The following is an 8,460-nucleotide window of genomic DNA, read 5'->3' on the forward strand; positions in this document are numbered from 1 at the left end:
TAGAATACCCTTTTCCTCTTTAGTTCATTTCCTTTGATCTTCTCTGCAGCTAGCCATTGATTCCTCATAGGAAGTCTATTGTCTTCTTCAATTATATGTTTCTCACAGTCCTTGAATTGTCCGAACCCTTTCTTTACTTTCTTAACTGTAGAATCACCCATGTTCTTTTTATCGGAAGATTCAATTCTTTACATTTTGACGATCCTTTGTTTTGCTTTTCTTTCTTCGGCAATATCTGTTGTAGTTCTCAAGACTTTGAAATAGCTGATTCATATGAGAATTGAGTAGCTTCACTTTAACTCTTTTCAAATTGCAAACTTTTATAATCAACTCTTAAAAGATTTGTATATTCGGATCAATGAGTTCTAATGCAATGTTCTAGTTTTATGCATTCTATATGTGACTCGCCTTGCTCTTCTACTCTAGCAAGTTATGACGATGCCTCCAGGGTTCTCTATTAACTGATGAATTCATTAATTGATTTATCTTCTTGTTAGTGAGCGGCGCCTAATTTAGTCGAACTTACTTCTCATCTGAAGGCTTTCCTTAGGGAGAAATGTTGTTCACGGTAGTCGTTGTTGGAAAATTAGAGACTTCTTCAGCAACATGCTCTTCTGGTGAGACTAATTAACATCTGCTGGAAAATTTTCCTATTTTCTGTACACTTTGAATGTACTGATATCGAAAGAGAAAGTGAAAACTGCATTGCTAATGCCGTCGAGGAGGATGAACTGAGTGAGGGAGGTAAACTGCGCCTTGTAGTATTGCACATGATCGACCTATTGACCATGCTTGACAGGATGGTACTCCTTATGAAAGAAGATCGAATCCTTCAATTTTCTGATATCACTATCATCCGTTTCTCATCATCTTGTTGCGCTACCTGTGAAGCAGAAACCATTTCAAACATTACCTGGCATTGTTTGTCCTTGATCGCAACTAATTTGACCTTTTCTGGTACTTTCTGGTGAAAACCCGTTAGGTGTGAAGCAGACAACCACGTTAGTCGGAAGAAAAGTCATTACGGTTGTATGTTGACCAAATACCTGTTATTCAGAACATAGTTATTTTTATTAAATAAAATTGTACTTTATTTTTAGAGATGAAGGGGAGGATGTTCTCGTTGAGAGTTGCCATTTTGACGTCTATACAACGCCAAAAAGTGATAAATGTTCTCTGAATATTTTCTAGGTTATCATTGAAAAGAGTTCCCCAGTGGAGTTGCCATTTTGTTTCAACAAGAAACAAATGTAGTTGATCAATTATCATAATGAATGAAAGACGAGGCAGTCTAATGATGATTTTAGCAGCATTTTGATGCTTTTGATGTTCATCGCAAAGGCAGATGGGTTGTGTGAATTTGAAGCCATTGATTTGGTCGCGCGATAGGTTCTGATCATCCTTCCATTCATCCTTCCAGTCGTACAGATAGATTTTCTTTCTCCTGGAACTCTTTCTCTATGCTTCGCATTTCTCTCTCCTTTGTGGGGTCCTTGAAGCTCTCCAATTTCTATCCTCCTTGATTCTCTCTCTTACTGCCCTCTCCAAATGGAGATAAGAGAGAAGTATTTATAAACATCCAACAGGTGTGGAGGTCATTTGTCTGAAGATAGAAGTGCATAAGCTTAGGTAGGGAATATGGAGTGCACAAGGCTTGTATTAGGACAAAAGCCATGCATTAAGACAAGTTCCCATGGATAATAACACAAAAGGCAATCTTTAGGACAAAGCTCCTCTCCAAGTGGCACAAAAGCCAAGCCTCAGGATAAGCCAAGGCATCCATTAGGACATGAAAAGCCTTGCATTAAGACAATCTCCACACAAAGTGGCGCATGGGGCTTCTTTGCAAAAATGGTTGTGCGCAGTCACGCAAAGAGGTTCTCTGCAGAAGTGGTTACACACAATCGCGCAAAGACCTTCTTCCAGATAGACTTCCACACTAAGTGGCATAAGAAGGCTCTTCTACAGGATAAGAAAAGCCTTGCATTAAGACAAAGGAGAGATAGAATTGGTGCATGGGGCTTCTATCAAGATAAGAAAAGCCTTGCATTAAGACAGCCTGTCACGCCCTAGACTCGATGATCGGACTCACAAGGAACCCGATATCCGGTTCCGGTCGCAACAACCTCCATGGTGCCCCATTCTCGGCTCTTGGCACCCATTCACTAGGTTCCGATCCTAGGATCACACAAGGAGGATTTATAACATAAGTTTGAATCTAATAAGTGCATCCCTAAGATCATAACATAGTAACCACAAATAGTAACCATAGGAACACATCACAAATCCACTAGGAATTTAAAACTTTATACAGGTACATGGATCAAAGGGGAAATACATAAGTAGAATAAGGGAAACTCCAACAGGTCCTCGGCATGCTTCGAAAGCTCCTCAGCTACTCCGACTACCTAGAATCACCTCCACGCATTAATCGTGCATAAGCTCATAAAAACCTTAGAGGGCTGTGTAAGTGTGTAATACCAGTGCCGGAAAGAAATATCAGAGAATGCAGAAGCTCGGCATGAACCATGAACATTATCAATGCCACTATCTATGCCAAGGCTACGCTATGAGAATCATGAATGCAACAAGCCGTACCAAGGCTATGAAAAGAAATACATGAGTATTGGGTGCTATATAGAGGTGATGCACAAAAGGCCTATATAGTTAATGCCAATGTAATGCAATACATGCCATCCTCATATCAAGTCCACAAATCATATATAGTTCCAATATAGGGAAACACCAAGGTCAAGTACACTACTTGCTGACTGCGGCTCTCCAAGACCCACACAGTCAAGCAAGCGTAAGAGACCTCACTACCCACCTGTGGACAACCAATCACCAGCAAGGCTTGACGGTAGAGGACCAATTCATGAGCTAGTCAAATTTAGCCTAGCTATTACCCCCTAACTCAGGCGGGTAAGGCCACACCCCATCTCAACCGACCACGCTATGGTGGGAGTCACGACTTATTGGTATAAGATACTCGTGTGCTCATGTTTTCCACTCAATCTCGACGTTGAGGCATCTTCTTGGTACCATGAAGGTTTAGGGGCTTTCACCCAAGGACATCCTATGTCCCCTATTTGCTCAAGAGATATTTTCAGTGTCCAATACGGCCATCCACGATACTCTTTTGAAGGCTATGGCCTTGATGAAGCAAGGGCGAATATAAACCATGTAATAAATTGCCAGATGCATGAATCACGCATACCAGTCATGCATTAGCTCCAAGCATCCTACGTGCTTAAGAGGGGAATTACATCCCTCTGGGAAGCCATAATATCTTGCCCAATGGCACAACCATAACCACACACACACAATGCCAACCAAGCACATAATGATGTATATGGGTCATGAAGATGAATAAGATGCGCCATGCGATGATGTACGATGTCGTACTCTCCACCTATCCAAGAAGGGATTAGGTCTAGGTACTTAGATGAATTTCCATAAGGAATCAACCTCTAGTGGGGGCCCGATAGTCTGAGGTAGCCCACAAGGCTAAGGAAGGACAATGACATGGGCCTAAGTAAATGAAATAGGCCTAACTAGGGTCTATGGTGGACCTTTAACCACTCATAGAAGCAAGTGGGCCTTCCTTGGGGTTACCAATGTGGACATTCAACCACTATTGTCCCAAGAAGGTAGCCCATCACTAATCGATCACAAATCAAGGCCCAAACATCATCATGAATAAGAAATGGACAGCCATAGCATTCCACATACATTCATATTGGACCTCAAATAAATGGCCCAAGGCCTATTCAATACATAGGTCCAAAGGGCAACATACATAGCCCAACCCATATGCAATACTACGGGCCCATAAGGGAGGTTAGGGCCTAACATAAGGGTCACCAAATCCATATATTGTGGTGGGCCTAGTGGGTAGCCCATTCCCCAACCACATGGGCAATAATCATGTTCTAGCCAAGCAAGTTGGGCCTACATTCTAGCCCAAGGATATAGTTGATTTGGTGGGCAACCAAGGGCCCAACCACTCGTATAATCCAGCCCACTAACCCAACTCAATATCATGGGGAATATAGCCCAAGAGTCCATTGGGCCTATCTAGAAAGTTCTAGCCCATTTGGGCTTAAAGAGTCCAAAAATCTCCTTACATACATGGACCCAAATAACCCAACTATGGTGGGCCTCAAGAGTGCATTAATTAAGCCCAAAATTTGGGGATTAAAGGCATGAATTTATCCCTCTAAAGCCCTCACAATATGGTGGGCTCCATTCCTTAAAACTTCAGCCAAAAGCCATGTACATTTATAACATCTAGCTGAATTTTTATTCCACCAACTTTATGGGCCTGCTGGAGCCCAAAAAATGTTCATCTGATTGGGACACGAGTCCAAGTGGTCCAGCAATAAGGTCAGAGGGTCCCACCACATAGGAGTGAACCCAACAACACAAAGAAGTAGCTGGGACATATTGCTGGACCAAAGTCCAGCAGCAACCTACCATGGGCGTCCCATAGTTAGGCCTGGGTGGTCTAATGGACCGGATGCCCAACCCTATACCAATGCACATGGTGGACCCCACCTTAGATGTTCCACACCAAGGTGGGCCACGTCCAAGTGGGTCACAAAATGGATGTACATGTGGATAAAATACAACATCATGGTGGGCCACAATCAAGGTGGACGGCTAGCCTTACTAGACGTCACCACCATGGACGTCCAGTTGGGTGGGCTAGTCCAGCCCCTACACACTGTAATCCAGTGGCCCAATTAGCCCCAAATCTAGTTAGGTGGGTCCCAGCAAGGGTGGGTCACCTTAGGAATTAATTTCACAATTTTACAAATGTAAGAAATATTTTCAAGAATTAGGACAGCAATACATATCCAAAAATCTGGTTAGTGCAGAAATCTTGTTAACCCCATCTTTGCCAACACATGAGGTGGGCCTAAGCTCATCCAAACCCCTGAAAATTATGGTTAAGGTAGTCCCACATGTGGACAGCAAGTGGGGTTCACTGGGGTGGCCCACTTACTCCAGAAAATAAGGTAAACATACTCATTTATATCATATAGTACTGTTGAACTGTCCAGAAATTTCTAAACAGTTAGCCCTATTTGGCCCATCCCATGGGCCTCAAGCATGGGTGAAATGGTGTGGGCCCCATTCCACATCAAAGTGGGGTCCACGCACTACAAAATTCCAAAAAAATTTGGAAGAAAAGGACATGCAAACTGATCTAAACATCAGCTCAAGAGTCATGTTCCAACTGGGCTTGAAATCTGGACAGTAACATATGTTGTCCATATTTTGGCCCATATAATTAAATCGAAGGGTTTATTGCCCTGATCCATCATGTGGGGTCCACCTTGATGGGTTAGCAAAATGTTAGACCCATGAGTTCACAATATCCTCCATGCAAAAACCATTTTGGAGGCCACCCAACCCATGCATGCATGGTGGGCCTGGACATCCAACAATGGTGGGCTTGGACGTCCCATCTTGTTATGGGTCTGAGATGTTGCTGACCTCCTTGGTGGGCCACACATCATCAGAAATACACTAAAGAAAATAAAGATAAAGGGAGAGAGAAGGAGAGAGATCGGCCTTAGTGGAAGCTCCTGCAACTAATGGACCTTCCACACCACAATCCACACCTTCCACTATGTTGTATGATACATGCATGCTATGATACATCAAGAAAACTTACTGAATGGTAGGGACACCTTCCCTACATGCATGCAAAGGCCTAGATGGCCTATGAAATGCAAGAAATAAAAGGAAAGCATCATGGTGGGTCCATGGAGAATGACCCACCATTGATTGGATTATGTAGGATTTAGGCCCTTGACCTTTACCCTAGGAGCCATGTAGGACCTCCACCATGGATTGGTGGGTCCTACATGCTTCCATGCATGCTAGGAAAAGAAAGGAAGAATAAGGAGAAGAGATGATCTTCTAGGTTGCACCCACCTCCAAAGATGCCTTCAAAACTTCAAGGATGATGTTCTAGGCTCCAGCGTCAAGGATGATGTTCTATGCTCCAAGGGAAGAAGATTCAAGGGTGTAGATGGGATTCTAAGGGCTAGATGGAGGGGAAAATGGGGAAGAAGGGGCAAGAGTAGAGAGGGAAGCTTGGACATTTTGGCTATGGAGGAAAGGAAGAATGGAAGAATGAGAAGGGGAGAGAGAGAGAGAGAGGAGAGTGTATATCTAGACAATCATTTCTCTCTAAGCTAGGGAAGAACAACCAAATGATGGTACATTGGGGGTGAAGCCCAAGGCACGTGATTGCCTCTCTAGGAAAGGTAGCCTAGGCTAGGCTATGAAGGGTTAGTAGTTAGGTAGAGTAGGATAGGCATAGGCTTTCTAGGAAAATGTTGCTAGGTGGGGCTCACCTTGAAAAATGTGTAAGCTAGCAAGTGGGTCCCACCATATGATGCATGGCCAAGAAATGCTCGGATTGATAAGTCAAGATGCACACACTGGATTTCTGCATGAGACGCGACGTTGGAACTGCGGCGCCGATGAGGTCGTAATGACATAAGTTTTGAGTCGATCCAGGTCGGGTCTGCATAACGCGACTTAAGGATGAATGCAAACGTTATCCATAGGTCGTGGGTTACCAAAATTCGACCGGTATGACCGCGGGACTTAGGGGAACAAAATGGATAGTCGGGGTGGGGTCTTACATAGCCTCCACACAAAGTGGCGCATGGGGCATCTTTGAAGAAATGGTTGCGTGCAGTCACACAAAAGGTTCTCTACATAAGTAGTTACATGCAGTCGTGCAAAGACCTTGTAACGCCCATCCCCACGCATGTGATATTGTCCGCTTTGCCGAAGCTCACGGATTTAAAACGCGTTACATCTATTAAGGAAAGAACCTAACTTATAGCCACCACGACTTCGGATGATTCTTTCGATGTGGGATAAAATTCTGCCTTCATTATGTGCACAGTAGCCTACTAGCACAGTAGCCTGCCAGCACAGTAGCCTACCAACCACTGGTAGCTCGCCCAGGCCCTTAGGCCCCGCCCACATCAGCGTCTGCCCTTGTGTGCCCGCCCACATGTGACCACAGTGATGGAGCGTCACAATATCCCCCACTGAGAGTAGAGCCATCCTCAGCTCTGATACCACTTGTAAGGCCCATCCCCACAACATGTGATATTGTCTGCTTTGTCGAAGCTCACGGATTTAAAACGCGTCACATCTGTTAAGAAAGGAACCCAACTTATAGCCACCACAAATTCGAATGATTCTTTCAATGTGGGACAAAGTTCTGCCTTCACTACGTGCACAGTAGCCTGCTAGCACAATAGCCTGCCAGCACAGTAGCCTACCAACCACTGGCAGCTCACCCAGGCCCTTAGGCCGTGCCCACATCAGCGCCTGCCCATGTGTACCTGCCCATATGTGACCACAGTGACGGGGCGTCACAATATCCCCCACCGAGGGCAGAGCCGTCCTCGGCTCTGATACCACTTGTATGGCCCGTCCCCACAGCATGTGATATTGTCCACTTTGCTAAAGCTCACGAATTTAAAATGCGTCACATCTATTAAGGAAGGAACCCAACTTATAGCCACCACAACTTCGAATGATTCTTTCCATGTGAGACAAAATTCTGCCTTCACTATGTGCACAGTAGTCTGCCAGCATAGTAGCCTGCCAACCACTGGTAGCTCGCCCAGGCCCTTAGGCCCCACCCACATCAGTGTATGCCTATGTGTGCCCGCCCACATGTGACCATGGTGACAAGGTGTCACAATATCCTCCATCGTGGGCAGAGCCGTCCTCGGCACTGATACCACTTGTAAGGCCCATCCCCACAGCATATGATATTGTCCGCTTTGACGAAGCTCACGGATTTAAAATGCATCACATCTGTTAAGGAAGGAACCCAACTTATAGCCACCACAACTTCGGATGATTCTTTCAATGTGAGATAAAATTCTGCCTTCACTGTGTGCACAGTAACATGCCATCACAGTAGCTTGCCAACCACTGGTATCTCGCCCAGGCCCTTAGGCCCTGCCCACATCAGCGTCCACCCACATGTGACCACAGTGATGGGGTGTCACACTTCTTCTAGACAGACTTCCACATTAAGTGGTACATGAAGGCTCTTCTATAGGACAAGAAAAGCCTTGCATTAAGACAAAGGAGAGAGAGAAGTGGCGCATGGGGCTTCTATTAAGACACGAAAAGCCTTACATTAAGACGTCCTCCGCACAAAGTGGCACATGGCCTCTCTCCCTCTTTCCATTGTGCGGGGTCACGCAAACCTTCTCTCTCTCTCTTTTCCATTGCACGGGGTCGCACAAGCCTTCTCTCTCTCTTGTCTTCCTTCCTTTTTATCTTCCAACCTTCTTGTCTTCCATCCCCCCTAATGAGGAGTGGAGAGAGTATTTATAGGCCTCCCAAGCTCCCTACTCCTTAAATAGTGGTGATCACCACCACTTCTTCCTTAACACACAATCC

The sequence above is a fragment of the Magnolia sinica genome, chromosome 5, assembly GCF_029962835.1.
Source record: "Magnolia sinica isolate HGM2019 chromosome 5, MsV1, whole genome shotgun sequence".
Lineage (NCBI taxonomy): Eukaryota > Viridiplantae > Streptophyta > Magnoliopsida > Magnoliales > Magnoliaceae > Magnolia > Magnolia sinica.